Source organism: Pteropus vampyrus, unplaced genomic scaffold, assembly GCF_000151845.1.
Source record: "Pteropus vampyrus isolate Shadow unplaced genomic scaffold, Pvam_2.0 Scaffold22, whole genome shotgun sequence".
NCBI lineage: Eukaryota > Metazoa > Chordata > Mammalia > Chiroptera > Pteropodidae > Pteropus > Pteropus vampyrus.
In genome coordinates, this window is record NW_011888803.1 from 1,843,718 (window position 1) to 1,870,641 (window position 26,924).

At 31.9% G+C, this 26,924-nt stretch overlaps 1 protein-coding gene across 8 annotated transcripts in view; it reads right to left on the reverse strand.

The window, feature by feature from the left end:
- Positions 1-26,924, reverse strand: part of ZZZ3 (zinc finger ZZ-type containing 3) — an 85,292-nt gene that overhangs the window by 56,430 nt on the left and 1,938 nt on the right. Inside the window, exon 1 of one of the 8 annotated variants that reach the window (XM_023528027.1) lies at positions 13,811-13,912. The exons of the other annotated variants lie outside the window; for them this stretch is intronic. The gene's annotated coding sequence lies outside the window, so the exon portion shown is untranslated. Of the gene's footprint in view, positions 1-13,810; positions 13,913-26,924 lie in introns of those variants that run through there. 8 annotated transcript variants of the gene reach the window in all.

Sequence of the window (26,924 nt, forward strand, 5' to 3'; positions counted from 1 at the left end):
AAATGTCCATAAACTGATGAATGGATAAACAAAATATGGTTTACAATGGAACATTATTCAGCCATAAAAAGGAGTGAGGTGTGGATACATGCTACAACATGGATGAACCTTAAAAACATTATGCTAAGTGAAAGAAGCCAGTTGCAAAAGGTCACATACTGTATGATTCCACTTATATGAAATGTTCAAACAGGCAAATTCATAGAGACAAAAAAGGAGATTAGTGGTTGTAGAGACTGGAGGAGGGGGCATGTGGTAGAAAGTGATTGCTAACAGTAAGAGGTTTATTTTTAGAGTGATGAAAGGATTCAGTTAGTTACTGGTGATGGAAAATTGCTGAATTGTATATTTAAAAGGGTGATTTCATCATATCTCCATTTTTTATATATGTTTTTAAAAGATAGATTATAAATCACTTAACATTAATAAATTGAACAATTTAGATGAAAGGACAAATTCCTTGGAAGATCACATACTACCAAAGCTCACCCAAGGAGAAATGGACATATAAAATATTTCTAAAGAAATTGAAGTTATAGTTAAAAACTTAATAACAAATAAAACTCCAAGCCCAGGGGGTTTTACTGCTGAATACTGACTATACTGAGTATTATACATTTAAGGAAGAAATGTCAATCCACTCACTCTTCCGGAATAGTGCAAAAGAATATTTCTTAACTCATTCCATGAGGCCAGCATTACTAATAGCAAAACCAGACACAGACATTACAAGAAAACAAAACTAAAAATCCATATTCTTCATGAACAGATGCAAAAATTCTAAACAAATCAATGCCAACATTATATAAAGGGATAACACTTCATGATCAAATGTTTATCCTCAAAATGTAAAATTGCTTTATATGTACGCATGTTTGGTTCTATGCAATTCATTCTATATTGACAGACTAAAAAACAAAACCGTAAGATCATCTATACAAATATAGAAAAGATACCTGACAACAATCCACATCCCCAATTATAGTGACCAAAAGGAGATCAGTGATTGCCGGGGTATGTAGGAGAAGGGAGCAAAATGTAGTAGGAAGAGATTACAAAATGGCATGAAGAAACTTTGAGGGGTGATGAATATGGTTATTATCTTGATTGTAGTGATGGTTGTACAGTGTATTCATATAGGAAAACTTATATTGCAATCTTTAAATTATTGTGCAGGGAATTATTCTTTAATAAAGCTATTCCAAAATAAACCCAAAAAACAAAACACCCATCCAGGGATATAGGTTAAAATCTAAGCTTAATAGGAATGTACAACTTGTATCTGGTCATTTCATCTCTACCTAATTCTACTCTACATCCTTCCTAACAGACAACCTAATCTAAATTGCAATCTTCTATGACAGAGGTTTTCAACCATGGCTAAGTATCAGAATTATCTATGACACAAGAACAAAAAGCAAGAGTTTCTGATTTCATAGGTCTGGAATTCAGTCCAGCTGTAAATTTTGGTATTTTTTTACATTTTTAAATATTATTTTTAATTTTCTATTAAAGCACAGATACATACAGATAAGCACACAAATTATTAATGCTCAGCTTGATGAACTATCACAAGGGTATATATATTTTGAAGAGTTCCAAGGATAATTTTGATGAACAGCCAAGAATTAAAACTACTACCTCTGTCTCTATACTTCCTTTGCTCAGCTAACATTCATCTTGCCCTTCCAGCCACAGATCAGATGCAATCACCACCTCCAAGAAGCTATGTGGTCTCAGGTAATTCAGTGTACAGATCTTGTACATACAATTGAGCATATGTGGTATTTTTCAAAGTTTTTAAAGGCAAGAACTCTTATATTATATGCTGAAGAAACAGAAGAAAGTGAAGGTACTCTAGTTAAAGACAAAAGTAAAGTGACTGAAGGACAGACAGTAAGCTAGCCCAACAATTGTCAAACTATTCCCTAGGAGTTTGAAATTATCACTTACTAAACTTATCTATTCACCTGTCTGTTTCACTCATCTATTTTACAGCAAGGCCTCTCTTCTTCATTTCCCCGATGCCTAGAAAACATTCATTTAACATTATTATTGGGACATTATTCAAATAAGAGTAAATATGGAGGTAAATCAGTAAGGAAAAAAAAGTTTGAGAAAAGAAGAACAGTTTATATGGAGACAATGAAATAAAAAGACTTGGCATATCAGAAAAAGGGAAAGGGACCAGTGAGGCTGGACCCTAAGTTAGGCAAGAGAGAAAGCATCATGAAATAAGCTTTAAAGCAGACAGCTGCCAGGCCACGAGGGCTTTGTATGCTATGGAAGGAATTTGATCTTTGTTTTGTTTTTTATTTATTTTTTATTTTTAATTTAATTTGGATTATTCTACTAAAAAATTTTAAAGGGGAATGACACAATAGATAAAACGTTTTTAAAACATCATTCTAATTGCATTTTATCTTTACACAATAACTTCATTAATGCTGAGAGCTCCTAAAGATATGTCAGCTTGTACATTTCCCTTCAGAGCTTCTGTTCCAAATATCCAACTGCCTGCTGGACTCTACAAAAAACTTAGAACTGTACTTGTTCAAAACAGAATTCACCATCTTCCCTTCAGCCCCAATACTAATACCCATCAGAATTACTTATCTAAATAAATGACACTACAAAATACCCTATCGTCTAAACCAAAACCCTAAGAGTAACCGTGTAAATTTCCTTTTACTCTTTCATCCAAATTACCCACCCTTATACATATCATATACATATCCAATCATTCACATTTTTTCTTTTGTATATAATGTGCACTTTCATAATGTCACGCACAATGGTGAGGAAGATCATTTAACTTGCTTTCTCTGACTTACGGTATATAGGTGATTGCTCTAAATTAGCTCAAAGTAAAATCTAAGAGTAAAACCTTCAGCAAAAGATTGTATTATTCCATTTTAGAAGTAGAAAATCTCACGCTAATTCTCAGAACATGAATAATTCACAGATGCATAATTTATGCAACCAAGGTAAGTGAGAATAAAAGGTTTTGGACAGAAACTCTGAAAGTATCAATGTCCACCTACTAAGGTAGAAGAGACAATTCAAGAAACTGACAAAGAACCATCAGAGAGCTAGGACAAAAACCTGAAAAGGGTAATGTAATCAAACTGTGTTTAGGCTACTGGGTCCCCCAAACTGATCTTCAGCGAGGTGAGTAAAATCCAGAAAATATACCTCATTTTCCATGAAGCTAGATTTACTCAATTTAAAGACTTCCATATTCTGAATTTATGTCAATTCTCTTTGGTATGAAAGGAGGTTTCTGTTATTTTCCTAATGTCTTTTTTTTTTTTTTTTAACAAAATTAAAAGCTGGCAACCCCACACCGATCCCAAAATTTTTTTTTGAAAATTATACTGGACTGGTGTGTAAAACTTTTTAAAACGTCAGTTAATTATGTACAATAACTTGGGACCACTGAGTTTGTAATAATACTGATATTATGACATCATATATACAAATAAGTATTAAAAAGACAAAGTACTATCAGGTTATCATTTCCAAATACTATTCAAGAATTCTATTTCATATTAGTGGATCAAAAAAGTACTGAATAAAGTGAAAACATAAAAACAAGTGAATACAAGGAGATAAATGGAGTTTTAAAAACTCATGTAGAAGCGATTTTTCTGTAAGCTACAGACTCATTAACTAATCATTATTTCCCATTTTTTCCTATGAAAAAATACTGATTTATGTAATAATTCGTTAATTCAATGCTTCTCAAAATTTATTTTTCATTCCTATGCTGATAAGTTCAGGTACTAAAATAATGAACTTTTACTTAGGTAGTTTTTATTTTAAAAAGTATTATGAAAGAGTATAACTAGTGCATCAAACCAATAATTTTTTTTTTAATTGAGGGTAGGCAAGAAACAGTTTAGTCAAAAAAAAGTCTAAAGAAGTATACAGTCTACAGTCATGCCATCTTGAACACGCCCTATCTCATCTGATCTCGGAAGCTAAGCAGAGTTAGTACTTGGATGGGAGACCATCTAGGAAGACCAGGTGCTGTAGGTGTAAAAAAAAAAAAAAAGAATTATACAGATTATACCCAGATACAACAACAAAAACATAGACGGATTAAAGTTAGGTAACAATGTTTTATTATGTCCTACAAACACCAAATTATCTTTCACAAATACCTACAGCTAACTCCACATAATAGACAAATTCTAAATTGATAAGATTCATAAATCCTATTTTATTTTTCCAATGACTTAAAAATTCAACTTAATAGGTGAACTGCCAACAGAAAATCTTTCAGTCTCAAATACACAAATCTTTCCACAAAAACTCTTTTTAAAATGTATTTTAAATAAATATATAACATCAAGTGAGAGTTTGTTTGAATGCTGCCCATTTCACAGCAATGGAGTATATGTCAAATGCCATCAAATAGGAGGTACTTTGCTGAAGAATATTTTAATGGTTTTCATTAGTTTTCCAAGTTCAAAAACTGGACTACTTCAGGAGGAAAAAAAAAGCCTTATAATTCTCCAGATTTCCTTTGAATACAATGGCTATTTTTATTTCCCTAGATTCAGCATCAAAAAACTTCACCCAGAAATATTTAAGGTTAGGTACTTTTTTACTGCTGGGTCTTTTGACCTTTTCCCCTAGCTATAAAGTCATTACGGTTTTGCAATTTAACTAAAAGAAAGCTCCTTACAAATAGAGAATAAAATCAAAGAGTATTTTTTCCCCTTCCGGAGGTGAAATCTAAAGTTACTCTGTAATAGCTAACTCAGCCAGACTCAAGTCAAGTGGTTTGTAAACAAACCATTAACTGTTCTTAATTATATATCAACAAAGCAAGTTTATTTCTGTAGTAGCGGCTATGGCCTATTGAGTAAATTAAAGAAACCTAGGAATGTTAGGATAGAAGATTCTTGAAAACCGTGGAAATATACAAAATTCGGTTTTCGAAAAATTCTGTAACGATATCCAAGGTGATTTGTCTATGTGGTGTAAACATAGCTACAGCATAAATTTAAAGGTATCTGAGTACAACGGAAAAGAAAAAGTTTTAGGTTTCAATCCAAACTAAACCACTTATACTGGTTATATGACCTTGATCAATTAACCTCTGGCATTTCTCCTCATCTGTGAAATCGGGGAAAAGCACTCCTTACTACATAGAATTTTCCTGTGAATTAAATAATTTATATAAAATATCCCCAGTACATAGTACATAACGAATAAATGTATATAATGGTTTACCATTTATTATGTCCAATATGCCAAGCACTATACTTTATAAGCATTATCTCATTTAAAACTCTCAAAAACCTATGGAGGTAGGTATTATTCCCATTTACACATGAGAAAACTGAGGCTTAAAAAAGTTAAATATTTTATCCAACAGCAAATTAAGTGGCAGAACATACGGTCTTAACCACTCTAGTGATACCGTGCTTTAAAATAACAAAGAACTTTCTCATTATACTATACTTCACGATAACCTCGAAAGTAGACAGGCTAGGTACCATCTTCATTTCCTACATATGGCAACAGACTCAAGAAATGCCTATGATCACACAACTAACAGAAGCAGAATATGAACCTAGATCTTTCTGCATAAACCAGAGTTTAATTCATGAGACTCTGTGGCTCTCTGCATTCTGCTAATAATTCTATAAACACTGTGAATATAAAACTCCTTCCAGGAGAAAATAAGAAAGGTTATGTCTAAAAAATAAGTTGATACATGATCTGTTAATTAATGCTTCTTCCCAATGATTCTCAACATTCATGTTTTCCAGAAGTTAAAATACAGATTTACTTGAGAATAAACAACTTTATACTACTTATATGAAATCTGTGAGAATAAATAGCCCAGTGCTAATCAAAAGCAGAGGATATTTTGACAGGTTTATTATTGTTCTCTATAGTATGTTTCTTGCTGAATGAATGACATCATTTAACAGAGAACTAGAGAAGAAAGTTTTATTCTTCTAAGTCACTTAGTCTCTTCTCCAGCCATTCCCTCTCTTCATTCATAAAGAGGAAAAGGATATCCATCTATTTATAGAGAGGTGTGAAGCCTGAACACAAGGTAATGCATAAGGCTTGATACTAAAAGTGCATGTCATTTTATTTATTTTCTATTTATCTCCTAGAAAAGAAAACTTGAGAAGTCAATTAAATAGTCAATTCTGCTGCAATGAGAGCAAAGGATTTTTAAGATCAAAATTACAATTCTTTCTTCTAGAATTATCTTTACTTTGACTGGGTTTTAGTCTTGACAATATTTTTAAATATATGTAAATGGAACTACTACTTTTTTTTTAACCAAAAGAGGTATGAGGAAACATGATCACCTGATTTATTACAAACTACAGTACAGTGGAGAAAGGAAGGTTTTTTCCAACAGATTATACTGGGTTAACTGGATATCCACAAGAAATAAAATGTGTTTTGACTACTACCTCAAGCCATATACAAAAATCAGTTCAGAGAGACTATGAATCTAAATGTGAAGGGTAAAAAGTAAAGCTTTTTAGAAAAAAACAGGAGAGCTTCTTCATGATCGTGGAGTAGACAAAGATTTTCTTAGAGTTCACAAAAAGTATTTGACAAAATGGAGCAACTGGATTACATTACAATTTAGAATTTCTGTCCACCAAAAGACACCATTAAGAGAATGAAAATGCAACCCAGAGTGGGAGAAAATATTTGCAATGCATATTTTGATTAAAAAAAAAAAAGACTCATGTCTAAAATATATTTTAAAAATTCCTATAAACCAATAATACAGACAACCTAGTACTTTTTAAATGGGCAAAGACTCAATCAAGCATTTCATCCACAACAAAGAGACCCAATAAACAAGAAATTATGCTCTACTTCATCAATCATCAAAGAAATGAAAATCAAAATCACAATGAGTAAGGTTTTTTAAAAAGACAAAAACAAACATTGAAAAGACTGTGGAGCAACCAGAACTCTGATATGCTACTGACAGAAGTATAAACTGATACAACCAATTCAGAAAACTGTTTAATAATATCTGCAATTCAATAAATACAAACCATCTGACCCAACCATTTCAATCCTAGCTATATACCCAACAGACATGTATACATATGAATAAAAAAGAAATGCATGTCTTTATTTATCTAAAGACACATACAAGAATGTTCATACCAGCACTATATGTAACTATCTAAATGCCCATCAGCAAGATATATAACTTGATTATTCATACAATGTAATATACAGAAATGAAAATAAGCTAAAAGTCACAAGCATACTGTTCAGACAAAGAGAGACACAAAAGAGAGCATACTGTATGTTTGTTTATATAACAAATCAACATGTACACATATATGTGTACACACACATGCAAGCACATGGCATATGACACAAGAAGCACCAATCACAGTCCCTCACTGAGATCTGTTATATGGCCAATGAGACAATCTAACAGATAGGATTCTCTCTAGAGTAGCAAAAAATAATGGCTGCAACTTTCAGTGCCAAGCAACAAAAACAGAGCCCTAAAAGAACATCATTTAACACTTTGATTTAGTTCTACCTGAAGCCAGATAAACCACCCGAAATTTTCAATTTCCTAAGTCAAAAAAAGTCCCTTAGTTGACTGATGACTTACAAGAAATGGGATGAGAAAGCATCTATATATCATTCTGAGGTCCAGACTAGCTAGGTTTTTCCTGGAATAGACTAGCTGAGAAATGATTCTTGAACTAGGAAGACTAATTCATCTGAAGATACATTAATTAAGTACATGTTTTGTACAATGCACTTACCATCATTAAGACATGATCTCAGCTCTGCACAATCATTCATCTTTAATGGACATTTGCAACTTAAGTATTAATAATTCAGCAAGGCCTATGTGAAATGTGTAATGTAAAGAAAGCAAGCTTCAATTTTTATAAATGCTTTCTTTTATTAACTTGCAGTTTTCCTCACTAAAACTATTTTTTCAGAGCTGCCTAACTGTATATAGCCCTTTAGAAATGCTTACGAATAATTATGATTCTTACGTGCTGGCTTTAAAATATTAACAAGTCTTACATTTATAATAATTTTAAATTCAAATTCTGCAACGTCATATTTAGAGTGGTTAAGAATTTGTCAATTAGTTAAATTTAGAGAAAAGGCTAAATTTCCTTTAATTTTATTCAGTGTTTTTTATCTTTAAGGATATTATTTAATGCCAGTTTCTTTAAAAGCCAGTCACAGGTAATAAATGATTACTTAACCCTTTCTAAAACCCGTGCTCCATCTTTCCTAAAACTTCTCAAGATTTTGGTCAACACACAATCAGGAACAGTTAAGACTAGGAAAAGTCAAACCAAGGTAAAGATTCATAGTGAGTTAGGATATTTTACCATTCCTCTCTCTGGACAGTTTTCAACCAGAAATATTTTTTAAAACAATGTCAAAGGCTGAATATCACAATGCAAAGATCTTGAATCTTACAGGATCCATAGCAATTTCTTTAAGTTCTTGCATTTTCACTGCCATTCTTTCTCAGGACAAAAAGTTTTCACCAGCTTATTACTAATCCACCTCTAAGTGGATGCTCCACCACAGATAAGAATCTACAGTGGAGGTTAAGGAGTTTTCAAGCCAGTTTCAATATTTCAAAAACCTACAACTGCCATAATTAATTATTATATAACATAATTCTTGTTATTTACAGTAGTTAAGTTCTACAAAGTTGCCACAAACAATGAATTAGCCATATCAAAGGATTTCTCCTAAGGGAAATGCAGAGTTAAGTTCCTACAAGCCTCTGGTCACATCTTCATCAGACTATCAATAAATAATCTTGTTTTATGTGTATTTCTGTTTAAAGACACCTTATTTAATATATATTGTTGATTTATTAACACTGAACTCACTGCTAACAGCGCTATAACTCATACTTGAATGAAACTCATCAAACGCATGTATTTTCTCCATAAGATATATCAAGACCTTATTGCACTTAGGAACACTAGACAGCACTTCAGCACTACACTTGGGGGTCACTTTAAACTGCAAAATCTCACCCCCCAAAATATATAAAATGCAAAAGACATGGCCCTAAGTAGATCACGAAAAGAACACTGCTTACAATATTACTGCTGAAAGAAGGAAGGGCATGATCTTGTTCAACCTCAGTTGGGAACATATGCCTTGAGCAACTCAAATTTTCACCACTCTGCACATGTCTATGAATGACCATGAAAGCTTCAGGAGTATTTATTTGGGGGTTACAAATAATTTTAGCAAGTAGGTTGAGTTTGTAAGTTGGGACCCACAAATGAGAAAAATCGCTGTATTTACACTGTTATTATTAGTTCTACCTATGCTTCTTGACTAGAAAGTTATACGGGAATGTTAGTTATCTCAGTGCTGATCAGAAATATTAACACAATTTGTTTAGTAAACAAAATCTTAGAAAATAAATCTTTTAAGAGAAAAGGTTATCCAGAAAATACACATATGTAAAAAACAGAAGATAATCATATCTTAATTCTATTTTACTGCCTAGGAAAATTTAATGTACTAATATTGTTGGCTTAAGCTATCATATTTAGAACACATGATACACGACACTGCAAAACCATATTAAAGCATTCTCTCAAGCATAATGCAATACACAATTGCAATGCTTCAGGACTTCAATATACTGTACCATCTCTGTAGAATACTTTTCTAGTTAGCTCCCTCACTTCTCTCAATCCTCTGCTCAGATATCTCCACATCCAGCTTCCCTAACCACCTACATATATTCCCTGGTAGCCACTTTCCACCTCCAAGCAACCTCAATCTCTATCCTACTTTCAGTGTTTTCCACAGCACTTATCACCACCTGACATAAATATCAGATTGAACCATATAAATTTGCCAGTTTTTTAGGTCAAAAATGGTCAAATAACAGCAATTCGAAAAGTTCAACCGATTATTTGCTTGCTGTCTCCCACAACTTGAATATAAGCTCTACTGGAAAAACTTTATCTGTTTTCTATACTTTTATAATCCAGAGCCTAGTCTAGAACTTGATGTCCAATATATATTTGAGTGAATATTATTATATAATCATTATTAGACACATCTTTAATATAAAGTACAAATAGTGCTTAAACCATTTCAACAACCACTTAATATAGTGGTGTATTTCCTTCCATCTTTATTTCTGTGTGCATTTTTTAAATCAAAATTCACACACACATACTTAATTTTGTATCCTGCTTCCCCTCCATACATACTTAACATGTCACATTGTTAATATCTTTGAATTGTTGGTGGCTATACAAAAACCTTATTTGTCCCTAATTTAACAGTATCCATTCTGTATGGATGTTTAGGCTACTTCTGATATTTTACTAGTGATTAAAAATAACACTTTGATGAACATCCTTATATACTGTATGTTTGCATGCCTGATTACTTCTTTAAAACAGACATACTAGGTCGTAGAATATGAATTCTTTAGGCCCTTGACAGACAATGTCAAGTTGCTTTTAAGATAAAGCTGTATTTGTTAACAAAAATTCTAAATTTATTTTAAAGTGACTGCAAAAAAGTACACTAAGAATGCTTATGAAGCGTACTTTACATAGAAAGGAAAGCTTATAATATGCTTTACTAATTTGCTATCACTCAATGTAGTTTTAAGTGTTTTAATGCTACTAATGAAACAACTTTAGACCTATGTTAACTAATTATTATTTCATTTAATTTTTTCTCTAATAAATCTAATCAACTTTTTAAAAGAAAAAGTTTAATTGGATATTCTGATTTAAAACAAGAAAAAAACTTCCTTTCAAAGAAAGTATGACTGGAGGTGTAGGAATAGGAAAAACCTCAATTTTTTTTCATTAACTCCTGCGCATTAAAACAAACAAACAAACAAACCTGAAGATGGCATGTCATAAATAGAGCAGAAATCAAAGGTTAAAAGAGACACTTGCTAGAAACCCTAACAAGACATAGTGAGTCTGTTCGAGGCTACAGAAGATTATAAATGCTGATTCTGAGGCACTTGGATTTGCCTAAGGAAAATTTTCTTATTTGAAAAACCAGAGTAACTTGACGTTGAGGTAGCAACACTTTTCAAAAAAACATACAGGAGTCAAATGTCAAATACCTGGTTATCAGAACTTCAGATTAAACATCTCTCTCAGGAACCATTGCCAAATGCCACTTCAATCCATTGGTTTAAGAGCATGGCCCAGTTTCCAGAGTAAGAAACCCCAGAGTGTAAAATATTATTTACCAAGGAACACAGGATATCAGAAAAGGAAAAAGAGAAAAAGGTATAAAGTGAAGTATCATTAAGCTTCCCTACTAGAAAAAAGTTTTATGCTACTCTCTTATCAAAGTCTATTTTCAGAGTTTTAATTTCAAACGCCAATCATTAAAGTCTTTTATCTTTTTACATCTTTCTTCTACCATAATACCTCCCTTCCCAATCACTATGTTCATCAGAAGATAACATCATCAAAATCTTATAGAAAATACCCAAGTTGGATATTCCAAATTAATTCCTGCTTTTTATCTAAACTTCTTTTGATGACTTTATTTTTCACTAAAAAAAAAAAAAAAAGTTTTATCTTTATCCAGAAGAAATAAATTAGTATAATTTGTTTGTTTCCCTGGAAATGTCAACATCAATTTCATTATATATACCTATGGAAATTTCTACACATCAATGTAAAAATCAGTGCAGACTCACATCTTTAACCATAAAAATAAAAATGTAATCTTTTCCCTAGTAGTGAAAGAATAAAACTTTTATGTTTCTGTAATTTCATTAGTAAAAATATTTAAGTTTAAAATCTTTCAAAAATTAATACTACATGATGTCATTTACATAAAGTTCAAAATCAGAGAAAACGAATCCATACTGTCAGAAGTCAAGATAAAGATTACCCTTGGGATGAGAAAATAGAAAGAGATGAGAAGGAAATCCTGCTATGTTCTTTCTAGATCTAATTGCTGGTTAACTGAGGAGTGTTCTGTTTATGAAAATTCACTGAGCTATCTACTTAATGATATGGTTTACGTATAAGTATGTTAAACTTCAATAAAAAGGTTTTGAAAATGTTAATTAAATTTGGAACTAATGGTACTATATACAAGAAGCCAGAAAGATAAATTTGTAGTAAAGGTATACCAATAGGGACCAAGAGTACTGAAAAGGTATGTTTAGTTTTCTAGCAGGTAAGGATAATGCCTCTTAAGTGAGACAGTCAGGCCACAATTACTTTTATACCATTATGTTATAGCCCAACTCTAGTATTATGTCCCTGCCCTTAAATACTATCATTGTGACCACATCCAAATTTTCTATCATTCTAGGCTGATCTGCATTTCTTCCAATTTATAACTAGAAATAGCTGATCTAACAGGAACCATACATTTATGAAGACAGAATATAAACACATATTTTTCATTTATAAAAACTTTTCTGGGAAAATTTAAGAACCCAAGTCCCATATATATTCTAAGAGCATTTGTTACCCTAATTTGCCATCATTAAATTGGGCTTTAGTTGTTTTAACTCAAAAACACATCAGTGGATACCCTTCACAAACATCATCCAGAAAAGCCATACAGTTAACAATGGCACACATGCAAAATAATTTCCATTACAGTCTAAAAGAGACCTCAGATGTTATTTAGCCCTAAAGATACACCTTAATAGCTTTTCTGACTTAGCTGCCCCATCACAGAGGAAAATGAACTTTGCAGTTAAGATATTTGGTAACAAACTACAACTTCTCAGACGAGAAATTAACTACTTCTCTCTTCTGTAAAAGGTAAAAACATACCAATCTCAAAAATTACCATAAAAAATAAAATGAGATGACTATGGAATGTTGTTAGTATCCTTTTGCCAATTCAGCGGAATTTCTAAACTCACTGGACACCCTGTCTCCATTTTTAAGCAGTTCAAATGGTAAACACAAGGCAAAATACAGTTAAATTTCCATTACTGGAGAATAGAGTTTACAAATACAGACAGGTGGGAAATCTGAATGTATATTGCAGTGATTGGAATTAAAGGTTATCAGTATACAGTTGACCTTTGAACAACATGAGTTTGAATTTGTGCAGGTCCACTTATGTATGGATTTTTTTTCAATACAGTAAATGTATTTCGTCTTCCTTACGATTTTCTTAATAACATTTCCCCCTCTGGTTTACTTTATTATAAGAATACAGTATATAATACATATATACAAAATATGTGCTAATCGAGTATTGTTATCGGTAAGGCTTCTGGTTAATAATAAGCTACTAGTAGTTAAGTTCTAGGGGAGTCACAAGTTATAGGTGGATTTTCAACTTTGTAGGGGAAGAAGGTATCCTTACCACCTATACTGTTTAAAAGTCAACTGTATATAGCCTGAATCTAACCAAAAGGAGACATCAAAAACACAAATTGAGGTACATTCAACAAAATAACTAGCCTAAACTCTTCAAAAATGTCAAGGTCAAGAAACTTGAACAGTTCCAGATTAAAGGAGACTAAGACAAAATACTTAAATACATGATCCTTGATTTTAAAAAGCTATGGAAGTAATAATTATTAGGATTATTTGCAATATTTGATTATGGACTATAAATTAGATATAACATTAACGGTAAATTTTCTGATTTTGATCATTGTAACTATAATTTAATATTTAAGAGAATATCCTACTTCTTAAGTAAAATTCTGACAGTATATCTGGTCTAGTTCTGCTCTATAAAACTGTTCATTAACAGTCTTTCGTTACCTGAAAATAGCTGACCCCTCCCATTCTTCACTCATTCCTACCTAGTTATTCCTTCTCCACAGTAAGCACTCTCAAGTCCTTCAATGGTTCTCAGGCACTTCATCATCTGGTTACCCTCCTCTTGACACACCAATTCTTTATTTATTGTTCTTAAAATGCAGCTTCCAGAAGAAAGGTCAACTTTGTAAATGTGTTCTAACCAATATGAAATACACATTATATCCCTTATTAGGGGCAGAATCTTCTTAATGCAGCCTAGTACTTCATTTGTTTTGTTTTTTTTTTCTTTTTTAAGCAACTCATACGGTTGGATCTCTGAGAGTATGCAAAATCAAACCCCTAAGTCTCTATTAAATGTAGCTAGTTATTCCCTCAAATTAAAGATTTCTCTTCTCAGTCCCCCGACCATTTAAAATCCCTCTGAAGATTTTAACCAAGTTATCATTTCCCTCCTTTCTTCAAAACTCCCATCTTTGACTTCAATTTCCTTTTAGTTTTCTTCCTACTTCTAAGATAAATTTTCCAAGTCTCTTTCCCTCCTTTTTTCTCATGCACTGTGATTCTTCCTGCTTCTCCCCAAAATGTATATGTCCCTTTCAAATCCTCTCTCCATAGACAAAATCAGTATAACTCTTTCAGATAATTTTAACCTATAAACAGTTTTATGTCTAGCCCTAAGCTCCATCCCAAGCTTCAGACTAGCATATTCTGAGCAACCAATCTAGATATCCCAAAACTACCTTGTATTTAAAAAATATAAATCCCTTGTCATTTTCTTCCTACTTCCGCCCAAATTACCTCCTCCCTGTGTCAACGTCAATGACAAATATCTAACCACACACACTAAAAAACTTTGAGACATCTTAACTCTTTCCTTTTCTCATCAATATGCCATCAGTAAACTCTATTTATTCTACTTCTAAAATGTCTTGAAAGAAACTGCCTACTCTTTCTATCCTATTTTTATTGCTCCATTTCAGGTCATCATCACCCCCATCAGACAAGAATAATAGTCTAACTAGTCTCCCATTCCAAACTATTCTTTATCTGCTCACAAATATAGGTCTTAATATATACAGCCTTGATTCTGATTTTTCAGTTCCCGATTTGGGGGGTGGGGAGGAAAGGCACAATGACTTCCCCTATCTTCAATTCCTGGATAACTCTTTTCCTCAAAGTCCAATTTAATGACCCATCAGAATTGTTCCCTCTCTTGCCCCCATAATGGTTCATTCTTGTATCATAGAATTTACAATATATAGCTTGATGTGTCTGTATTTCCTACTTGATTATAGGCTCCTTGAAGGAACAGTACAATTCATTTTTTATTCTTAGTACAAATAACTTTAAATTGGTGAATTGAACAGAATTCTGCTCACAGAACATTTTCAATTGAATTCCATACTTTATCTCCTCACTTTTAAGCACTTACATTATAGGTGTTCCTGCCTGTGATTTCAGGCAATATTTTCAAAGTTACTTTAGTCATCTATCTTTGCCAGCTGAGCTGTTCAGAAATTCTGTAAGAACTGTATATTTATCCAAAGTATTAATAAACATATTAAAGTGGACAAGGACAAAATAGCCTTTTTAGACACATCTTGGTAAGTTTGGCACTGATCTCTTTGTAGTACGATTTATATAACACTATGTAACAAAGGTTTTTTACACCTATTACTGTAATGTTCTTAATGCTGATGAGCTATCCTGTATTTCTCTACCTCAGCTACAAGGATGGAAAATGATTTCCAAAATTATTTTCTTTTTTAAACATAAGACTTAATATGTTTCTGATCTTCTGGAATACTTTGAGCACCACAAACTAATGAAAGATATCAACACCTCTCAGTTTCTTTGTGTTATTTAAAACCTGTGTCATTAGATAGGTAGAAGAAAATGAATTCTTGGAATCCAATGAAGTGGTGAAGCAATCTGTGTGGGGTTTACAGAACTTGATCAGGGAATGGAATTAAAAAGCTGTTACAAAATAGTTACGAAAGGCTTTAACCTTGAATTCAGAAGAAACCAAAGGGCACCGTCTTGGACTTCCACTGTTATCATAGGGATCATTTTTGTTAAAGGTTCAATGTGTTCATTTGTGGCATGAGAAAAACTACCTAGACAGAGGCAGCTTCCAAGGCCAATGTCAGGCTGATAATCAGCCTGTCAAGGAACGGTAACTATCTGTGGTCATAAACTGTGTCGCAAAAATTTCAACTTGAGACGACAAAAACACTTCCCTTACATGACTGCCCAGCCTTTAAAATGAATTAGAATACTGAAATTAAGCATATCAAACTGATATTAATATTTCTAAGTTTAAAACTATATATATTTTTTCTTGACTCATATTTAGGAGAATCAACATTATAGAAACTGACAGCCTTATGATTCTAAATTTAAGATAGTAACTGACATCAGACTTGTGACTTTAAAGGTATAAGAGTATTTGGTTTGATTAATTAGCAATATTGAAATGTTTAAGAGAACTTGTGACTCACCATATTTACAAACTTCATTTATTAACTTTAAGAGTTTTAAGTATTTGGGAAAGTCCTGCTTGTTGAAATTTCACATTTACTCCATAAGGCATATGAAGTGCTAAAAAACAAGATCTGGTATATTCAATGTATAAATATAAAGACTGCAATTAAGTTACGCAGCAGTAGTAGTACTAACAGGTAACATTCAAAGTGCATTTCCCTACTGCCCAATATTGTTCCAAGTACACTACTGTGTAAACTCACTCACTGAACAAAATCCCTGAGCATCCACCAGGACCTAAGCATCATTCTAGGCTCTGAGAACTAAATCAGTGAACAAAACTTCATGGATCTTATACTTGAATAAGAAGAGACAAACAATAAATATCAGGTATGATAATTACTATGAAGAAAAATAAACCGGGGAAGGTGAAGGAAAAAGGCACTCTTTCAGATGGGATAATGAGGGTCACACCAGTGAGCACCATTCATACAGAAGTCTACGTAAATGATGCCCCTTGGAAACTCCTGCACCAAGGAAAATCTCTCTAGATCAGATTACATTTGAAACTGAGAAGTAAGGGAGCAAGCCATCCAAGTATGTAAGAAGAGTATTACAGGAAAAGAAAACAAGTACAGAAGCCATTTTATCTGGGAAGGGCATTTTAAGGGAGATTTAATCTATTCAACTAGAATTACTAAAGTATATTAATCAAAGTGTCATTCCCCTATCCCACCCAGAAAAATAAAATTATTCTCAGTTTATATTAAACTTATTAGATTAATAGAGTAATATGTACAAGCTAAACTTAAAGACAAGTTTTAAATTTTATTTTAATTACTCAATATTATTTTACCAAAAATTATAAATGGTCTTCTCTACACCCAAAAGTAGCCACAGACACAAGAAACAATGAAGCTTCACTGCTCTACTAACATTAGAACTACAGATCTAATTTTATTTAATGAAAGTAAATACTATTTTTCAAGTACTACATATCATGGAATAGAATTTTCCCCTTCAAACAGGGTTGTCTCCTTTCCAGTTATGAAAATTGTTCTCCTAGGTCTAAAAAAATAGGATTTGAGTGTTCTCATTTTATCTTCTTTACTGATCTTGCTTTGAATTTAGTTAAAACTAGCCCCTTCAGGTGTCCTTAAGTTTTTCTTTTGTTTTTTGGTTGTTTTTTTTTTTTTTTACAAACTTTAACTCATTCAGAGCTCTAGCCTCCCACATTCTTACTGACGTGACTTTTTTGTATTAACCATTACTTTATGTACCATTACTTATATGGGTGTTCTTCATAAGTCTTCTTTTTAAACTTATTAGAAGTGACATGTGGAAGTCATAATTTCTCCAGATGACTCATACATTTTTTTTCCCCTCAATGGAAATTTTTGGTAATTTTAATATCAGGTTTCATTTTTAAGAACCTTCTATCAATATTTACTGTTTATACCATCTGGTCATTACCAATCCTTTTTTGAACTTTTTGAAACCAGCTTTTCTATAAATTCCTACCTAAAGTGAAATCCAGGGTGACACAGTCACTATCTTTTGAATCCCATGGTTTCCATTTCTACCTGGGAAACCAAGAATAGTGTTTTAGAAAAGCACAGGCTTTGGAGCCAGATATTCTGTCACTAGCAGTGTTAACAAACTTCTCTGAGCCTCCATTTCCACATCAATAAAATAACAAATAGCATTTACTGAGCACCTTTTTTACATCAAGTACTTTATATACTCTATACACAAATACAAAGTACTATGTCATTTATGAGGAAAATAAAGGCTTAGCGATATTATGCTCATAAATGATAGCGCTAGGATTTATTAAATCCGGGTCTAATTCCAAAGCGATGTTTTTTCACTACACCAAAAAGCACTGACTATAAAATGGGTCTGTTTGCTCAAAAGAGATGATCAGTAATGGTTAATTCCGTGTCCCTCACTGTTCTTTCTTGTTGCTCAGAATCAATTTCACACCAGCAATTCTCTTCAACTATTAAACTGCCAGCAGAGCATTTATCAAAAGCTCTAGTAATCTTTATTATTAGTATATTAATCCACTAATCAAAACCAAAAACATATTCTTCAGATATTTTTGTGTTAAAAGAGCCTTATATACAACCATAAAACCCAGGGTTAGACAGACATAAAAAGTCAGGAAGCTGAACTACCTAATTCAGCATGCTGTGCTATTTATCCTCAAAATTCTTAAAACATACCATGTGAAGAAAAAGCTTTAAAAAAGAATCATCCTGTGAGTTACTGAGATCAAGATAACAGAAACACAGTAGTTTTCCAGAAACCAAGCGACCACCAAACAAGACCTCTACAGTTGTCACTATCATCATGGAACCATAGACAGTAACTTTCCCTTAATTATGTTCTCATTTCCTCTTCATACATTAGATTATAAGCAGCAAATTAGTGAATGAAAGAATGTCTCCCAGGCCTAAACACTACCATTGGTATCACTTTAAACCTACCAATCAGGTAAACTGATCTGAGTGGACAGAAATAAAAGTTAGAATAACAATATATTTTTTTTCAGTTTCTTAAAAGCAAGTTTAAAAAAAGCTTTGTGAATTAAGGTTTACAAGCAGGTTTTTACTACTAAGCTATAGCACAGTACTATACTAAAGGACTTCTAAATGCTCAGCTCATTAAAAAACAAAAACAAAAAAAACAACCCTATAATAGACTGAAGGTGAGAATGACTTAAAATGGGCAAAATAAATCTTTTTGGACTGATGGATATGTTCCAAAACTGGACTCTGGGGATGGTTGCACAACACTGTAAAATTACTAGAAATCATTGACTTACACACTTAAAATGAATAGGACTCAGAAATGCTCCAAAAAAATCTAATTAATAAGGTGACCAGAATGTTCTTTCCTTATATTACCACCTTTAAATTAACACCAGCATTTAGACTTATCCTGCAAATCTGCCATGTCTTACTTGAATAGAACCCCAAAGTGTAATTTTAGCACACCAGGGATCCAGGTAAAGAACTACCTTGTGGCACTCTTTTATAAACAAATACGGTCCTTAAAAATATGACACCAATGTGCAAAATTTTATCTGAAACATCAGTAAGAAATGCCTTACTAAAATTACACACAAAAAAATGTATGAGGGAACAAAACAATTTGGATAAATAACACCCTGATGAATAAACTTGAGATTTCTAAAGACCAAAATATTAAAATCATAGCTACTTCCAGTTGTTTTTGTGTCTAAAATAATATCCTAGCAAAAACAGTCCTTGAATATAAGATCTGGAAGAAAATTCAAATGTTACTGATAAAACATGATACAAAAAGTTCATAAAACTATATAGCATTGTGCAGCAGAAACAAAAAAGACACATATAATGTACATAAATGGCCCTGATGAGAGTGGGGCCCAGCCATCCATTATTTTTAAAAAACAAAATAAACAAACCTTCCAGGTGATTATCATGCATGCTAAAGTTTGAGAACTACTGACTTATAGTTACAAATGAATCCAAATTTCCTGGGTGAAATTTTGCTAACTTAGAAAGAAAAGGCTCTACCTACATATGTGGCTTACTGGAAAATGTCCTGACCGATTAGCCAAGTAACAATAGCATTTATTCAAATTTAGTGGTAACCATTACATAAGTCAATTACTCTTTCCTTCATTCTTCATGAGACAATGTTCTACTATAACATGCTGTTCCCCCAAAGTCCAACACTTAAAATCTCCAGGCAAAATACAAAAACCTTTTTTCAGACATAAAACTTTGCATATTTAATTTCCACAAAAGCTCCACAAATAAAAGATCACTAGTCTGAAATGTAGGTATGCGTTAATCTTAACTTATTCTTCAACAAAATAGCTAATTTCAACAGCTACAAGTCATTTATAACATTCTGGCCCTAATAATTAATGACTGACAGTAACCAAAAGTTATTTACAAAGGAAATTAAGTGTATCTTCAAGGCTAACCACAGGACTTATGTGAAAGAAAAATTATGTGCATGAACTCAGTAATAAATCTTTCACTGTGCCTTTCTTTAAAATTAAGAAAGTCTAATGGGAGGAGCAGAAAAGAAAATAAATAGGGAGAATTTCTGATAAGAAAGTTGCAATTATACTTGAAACCAGCCTGAAATACTAACTGGGTAAAGCTCTTAGCTGATGCTCAATTTTTTAGTAGCCTCCAATTTGATTTTATAATCTGTATACCACAATGCTGTATTGTTCATAAATATAAAATAAATGTCTTAAAAGTAACATGGCTTAAACTTAAATTGGGACTTTTTTCTTGCGGAGGAGGAGCACTCACAACATTCTTTGAAATAATAGAGAATACCAGAGGGTGTCTGTCATAAAAATTAGAATGGGAATCACAGCTTGAAAAGAATTCAAAGAATGAAAAGAAAGCTGCCAACTAATAGAATAAAAGTCCAAAAAGCCATTAGTCAGTCAGGAATGCTGTACTAGAGTACTGAAAACAAAATTTTAAAGTGGAAAAATAAAATAAAAGCTGAGGTGCTCTTGTAGATCATCAGTGACAGCATTTAAAAGTATCCTGTTTGCCTAAATAACATTAAAACACAAACAGGTCCACTATACAAGCTGAAAATAAAGGCTTTTCTTTGATGTCCCCTTCTCTGTAGTTCTTGAAAACTATGAATGCCGTGAGAATATCTAAGTCAAAGTGCTGAGATCTCCAGGTATTTGACTGAGGTCTAGGATTTCTCAGATTATTCTTATCAAAACAGGATAAAGATGCAATAATGCTATAAAAGAAATTAAAGTTCAAACGCAGACAAAATTACTCTGTGGTACTAGACATCAAAATAATGGTTTTCCATGGGGTGGGAATGGGCGGGGGCGGGGGGGGGGCCCTTAATGACCAAAATAAGGCAAGACAGTTTCTGAGGTTTTGATAATGTTCTCTTGATTCTTATTAATGATTACACAGGTGTGTTCACACTGTGAAAATTCACTGAAGTGTACACTTATAGGAACTTTCTGTATTATTTTAATCATATTTACATTTTTTCAAAAACCAGGGAGGGGGGAAAAATATAATTTCTCAGGAAATGAAACATGTTACCACAAAAACATTAAAAATTTATATTTAGTGGAGACAGGATTAAGAATTACAAGTTTGGATGGGAAGTGGATAATTAATATAGAAAAGTATTACAAAGCTCCTCAAAGGTTATCAGTAGATAAAGCTCACAAACACATGTTTTCAGGAGGAAAAAATCTTGGTATCTACCTCTATAATACAGCTAAGCAAAATAAAGCATTATTTCAATTTATTGATAAAATACATAAATCTGCTTTCCAATAAGGAACTACATACAAACTGCAGGATCTGTTTTCCTTAAGCTTCTGACCAATTAAAAGAAAAAAACTAGTTAGGAAGGTAAATAAGTGTTAGAATACAATTAGCAACTGCTATTTCCTAGACCACTTCAGTGCCATTTATCAAATCAACTCATCCCTTATGGGGTAGCAGAGTTCTTGTAGAAATAATAAATATAAATTATGTTCCAATCTCTTTAAATCTCACCCCAAACCAAGGTAGAAGGAAATTTCATCAGATTAAATTATTCATCTGCCAATTCTCTTTATATTTTCCCCAAGCACAGGACACACATCTTTTCAAATATTTATTAAGGGTTCACACTCAGTTAATCTGGTGTTTCTTCCAAGCATTAATGTAATTACACTAATGTGTAAACAGCAGAAGATGTTAAAGTCATTATTTAATAAAATAACAGCTTTGGAGCCATCACAATTTTAAAATGTAAATAAATACAAATATCTCACTTTTTTAAATGATTAATACCTTGAATAATTATTTCATAAAGAAAAAAAAAACACATCTTCCTAAACAATAAGAACTTTCAATAATGCAAATGCTCTCCTTAGCATGGATGCCCCCAACTATCGCCCATCTGGAATTTCTTAGGTCATTCATTACTAAATTTCAGTAAATGCAGCACATTGCCATGTTGTTCTTAACAGCTGAAGAAAGGTATTGTGATTCTGTAACATGAGTCCTAAACTACCTAATACCACTTTTCATTAAACTTATTACAGACATATGATGTCAAGTTGTATATTACTGTATTAATAAAGGAAACACCATAAACACACATCCTAAATTGTTAATATTAGAAGTTTATTTCTCCAATTTTACAAAATCTACCAAAGTAGTTTTCTCTTTATAGCCTCTGGTACTATTCTCTTAAGTAGTTTCATATTTTGTCCATTCAAAGGAGAAGTTGCTTCATTTAATCTTACTAGATTCTGGGTACAGAAAGGGAATATTTCAAATTTTGGCTGACAAGAAAAGAAATTATAAAACATTGTTTTGCACAGGATGAGTTTTATTATCCTCAACTTAGAAAGTGCTCTTAAAAATCAATCAGAAAACAAACACAATAAAGAGAGACCAGGGTAAACAATATTAAACATGTCAAAGAATCATCTAAAAAACAATACTAATATTTTTAAGTTTAGGATAAAAATAAACAATATCAAATATAAACATTTAGAATGTAAAATTGAAACAAAACAGTGGGAAAATAAAGGCTTATTTAATAAAGAGTTAAGACAATTACCAATTTGGAGGAACACAGTTAGATCCTCACTTCACACCAATACCAAATGAGGTAAAAATTTATTTAAATTTAACTTAGAGAAAAACTAAAGAAACAGTATTAAATCAGTATTGTTTATTAATTACATTTCTGGAAAAAGGGGAATTTCATAAGATCAGGAGTAGTACAAAATTAGGTCAAAAGATTTGTTTACATTAATTTTAAAACTGTTTATCTTAAAAATTCACAAAAGAAATACATCTATTAAGCATAAAGAAATGTTTCACCTCTGTAGTAATCTAAGAAAAAAAGCAGTAAGTGGTATAAAATGATTTACACCTTATTAAGTTTTATCAATATTTAATGTTGAGATATATAGAGCAACAGCCACTATGACATGAATATAAATTGATACTTTTGATAAATATTGTGACAATGTGTTTTAAGAGCTTAAAATCATTTCTGGCAACATACTAGATAATATTATATACCGTAAATATGTATATATGTCTTTACGCTGTTATTTATATATGCAAAAAGTTAGAATAGGGGAATGATATAACTACACATGGAACATCATACAACTATTAATAATGATGGTTATGAAGACTCATTGTGAGAATGGGAAAATGTTACCTAACATTAGGTTTAAAACAGGACATGAAATTAAATTTGTTTTATCTGCAAGTATGTAAAAAGATACACATTTAAAATGGAACATATCAAAATGTTAATATAAGTAATTTCCATGATTTAAAATCCTCAAGCCAGCCATTAAATCATTAAAACACATGCATACATACTTTAAACCTAAATCAAATACCATCTACCATTGAAGGAAACAGGAGATTTAAATTAACATATTAAGAGAGACTACAGCAACAAGCAAAGCAACAAAGAAAATCCACTACAATATGAAATATTTCTCATCTCAGGACACTCAGTGTGCTAAGGATGGAGACTCCATATCAAGGTTCAAAACTATAAAACCGAATCACACAGACAGGATATTTACTAATTCTAATTATCTGCTCTGAAAATTCGTCCATCAACAAATGTTCTATACTCTTTAGACAACTGGTTAATTATTACTATCAAATGTTACATGTAATAGAGCCTTATTTGGGAGGTAATATTAAATACAAAAATAAAGGCAATAAAATAAAGGGAATTCTATATACAACGGCATCATTTTTGTTATCATAAGTTCTGTGAATGAGTTTTCTAGAAAACTGAAAAGCATTAATAAGGCTTTGAAAAACATTTACTCATAATATTTTTAAAAGATATCAACTTCTTACTTCCTCACAGTACATAGAATAAAAATTTATTTATGATTAAGGTCATCATTGTGACACATCACGTACTATATACTTCTTTATAATATTGTGAGTCCCTAGGAAGTTAATGATTATAACACTGTCTATGTAATGACCTTTCAACATTATTAACTTCTATAGTCCTATCTTTTTTTAATAGCTCTTCTTCCTTTACACTTGATATAAAATGACATTTCAGCTGTCAGTGTGCCTAACTCCAATGGCCAACCCTATGAATTAGCCCTGTGGGCTAAAAAAATCAGATAATCAACCCTCTCAGGGCTGCAAAATTTAAAGTTATTTACTCCAATTAGTAATTTCTGAATAAAGACCACAGAATTATTGTATTTGGTTACAGTTATTTTGAAGTCTCAATCTCTGCTGTTTTAGCTAACATCACTAGCACTCAAAAAGGCACTGAATTACTAACTTATAAACATACTGTAGTTCCAAAAATAATAATAAAATAATTGAATATGTAGTAGTTTGATAATCTCCTCAGGGAAAGTTACTCACTTGTCTCTGACAAGACAAAAATTACCTACATAAATGAGAAAGAACAGCTAAAAAGAAAAAAAATAGAAGGAGGTGAGGACAAATTCAAATAAAATGAAAGACCATATTCCATGGTTTTATAAGTCAAGACTTAGGACTTTGCAAAATATTTACTAATAGTGGTTTTTAGAATACAATTTTTTAAAAATATAATTACAGTGGTTATCGTAGTATTAACTACAGAAATTTACACCACAGGGTGTACCACATCTGTATTAACTACTACTTTAAAAATAAAAAATTCTGGCAAATATTCTTTGCAGTTAAATCCAGATTGAATTTTCACATGAAATTAGATTTAAAAAAAAAAAGCACCTGTAACGGACTCTCATTGAAATTTCTGATCAAGCAATTTACTGTAATTCCTCTAGGAGGACACTGTCAAGAAGAGGTAAGAAATAAAATTTATATTCTTGATATAATTAAGATGTAACATAGTATTACACTGCATCGTTTACAAAGTTACAGATCTATGGAAATTAGCATTGTGTTAGACTTTAAGAAAAATGCAAGGACAAATCAGTATATTATCACTGTTACTCATTTTCTCTGATTACAGAAGCTAATTAGTACTCATAGACCACTTCTACGACAGTAATAATTGAGAAAAAGGAAAATAAAATTTCTTGGTCAAGTTTTACTCAAGCAAACTCAAATCATATAAGATACATTCCTCTTCTTTCTTGGATTTTCTCAATATATCTCTACCCTGTACTTTAGATAATTTAGTCTGTACTAGTCTTTATCATAGTCTTTTACAGACTGGTAATTCCCAAAATCTGCTACCAAAAAGTTTATAAAACAAAGCTCTAAAAGGAACACATATTATTGCAAGGATCAGATGCACACATGAACTACAAAAGGCCATATCACCAAGCAAAATTTTGTAAATACTTTTGCAAAGGCCATTATAGAACAGTGACTTCATTGAATTGTCATTTTCACAATTTCCTACTTCTAAAAATAATTAAAATGTACTCAAATGTTATTTGACAAGAGGGCTATACCTAAGTATAATTTCAATTAAATATCAACTTCAGTTGCTGACTTTTTAGGACAGGTGATATCAAGCAATTTGGGGGTAGGACTGAAAGCTGTCTAAAAGAAAGTTATTTAACAGAAAAAAATCGCCTCAAACACTAATCCTAAATTCTGGTCAACTCACATTGCCCTCCAACCATCATGAGCGTGCCTATTCTTCTGAACCATGGCTCTGTCAACCTTCTACCATCCTTTTCTCCGCAATTTCTCTAATTCCATTTCAGTATCAACCTATATACATGTCTCCTTTTCCTCTTTCCCACATCACACCTCTCGGTTATCAATTTATCCCCCAACATTCCTAATTGACCTACTACAATGGAAAACCACACTGCCTAAAAAGAGTGTGTTTTGTTTTGTTTTTAATGTGACAGGTCTGATAAATAATGCTGATAGCTTTGGGAGGAAAAATACAAAAACAACAATCACGAAATGCTGCTTAGCAACTTTTGAGTATATGTATGTTTATACTAACTATTAATATATGAACCACTCTCCAATTGAGCTCACTAGAGTGCATGGTCAGAACTATTACTTTCACTGAGCTGATAACTTTGTAAACTTCTGTAAAAACTCCTATACACATAATTGGGTTAAAATTTAGAATATATGTTTAAAAATATAAACATGAAAACAAGTGTGAATATATAATATTAAACATAAAAATATAAAACTAAAGTTATAAAATAGATTTTTAAAATTTTACATGAACTTTATTTGTATACAAAGCTACCAGCATACTAAATCTCTAGTGCAAAAATAATAGTGCTATTACTCAAGAAATTTTCACAAAACTATACCACCCAAAAATCTGCACAAATAAAAAAATTTAAAGCAAGAATGCATGAGTCAAGACAATAGGCATGCACCACGAAATAAAAATTTAATTGAGTTGGAAAAATTTTACTAATTGCTAATGTTGTGACAGTGTATCTTAAAACATCACTCCACTTCCTTCTCATTAAAAAAAAAATACATAGAAAATATCTGAAATAATACACAGCTACCACTAAGGGTGGGCACAGAGATTTAAGACTGAGGAAGGCAACTTGGTAAAGTAAGAGGGAGCCTTTTACTTTATATATACTACTCTGTATTAAGTGTAGAGACAAATAACTTTTGTAACTTAAAAAAAAATTGACTGGATTACCTGGTT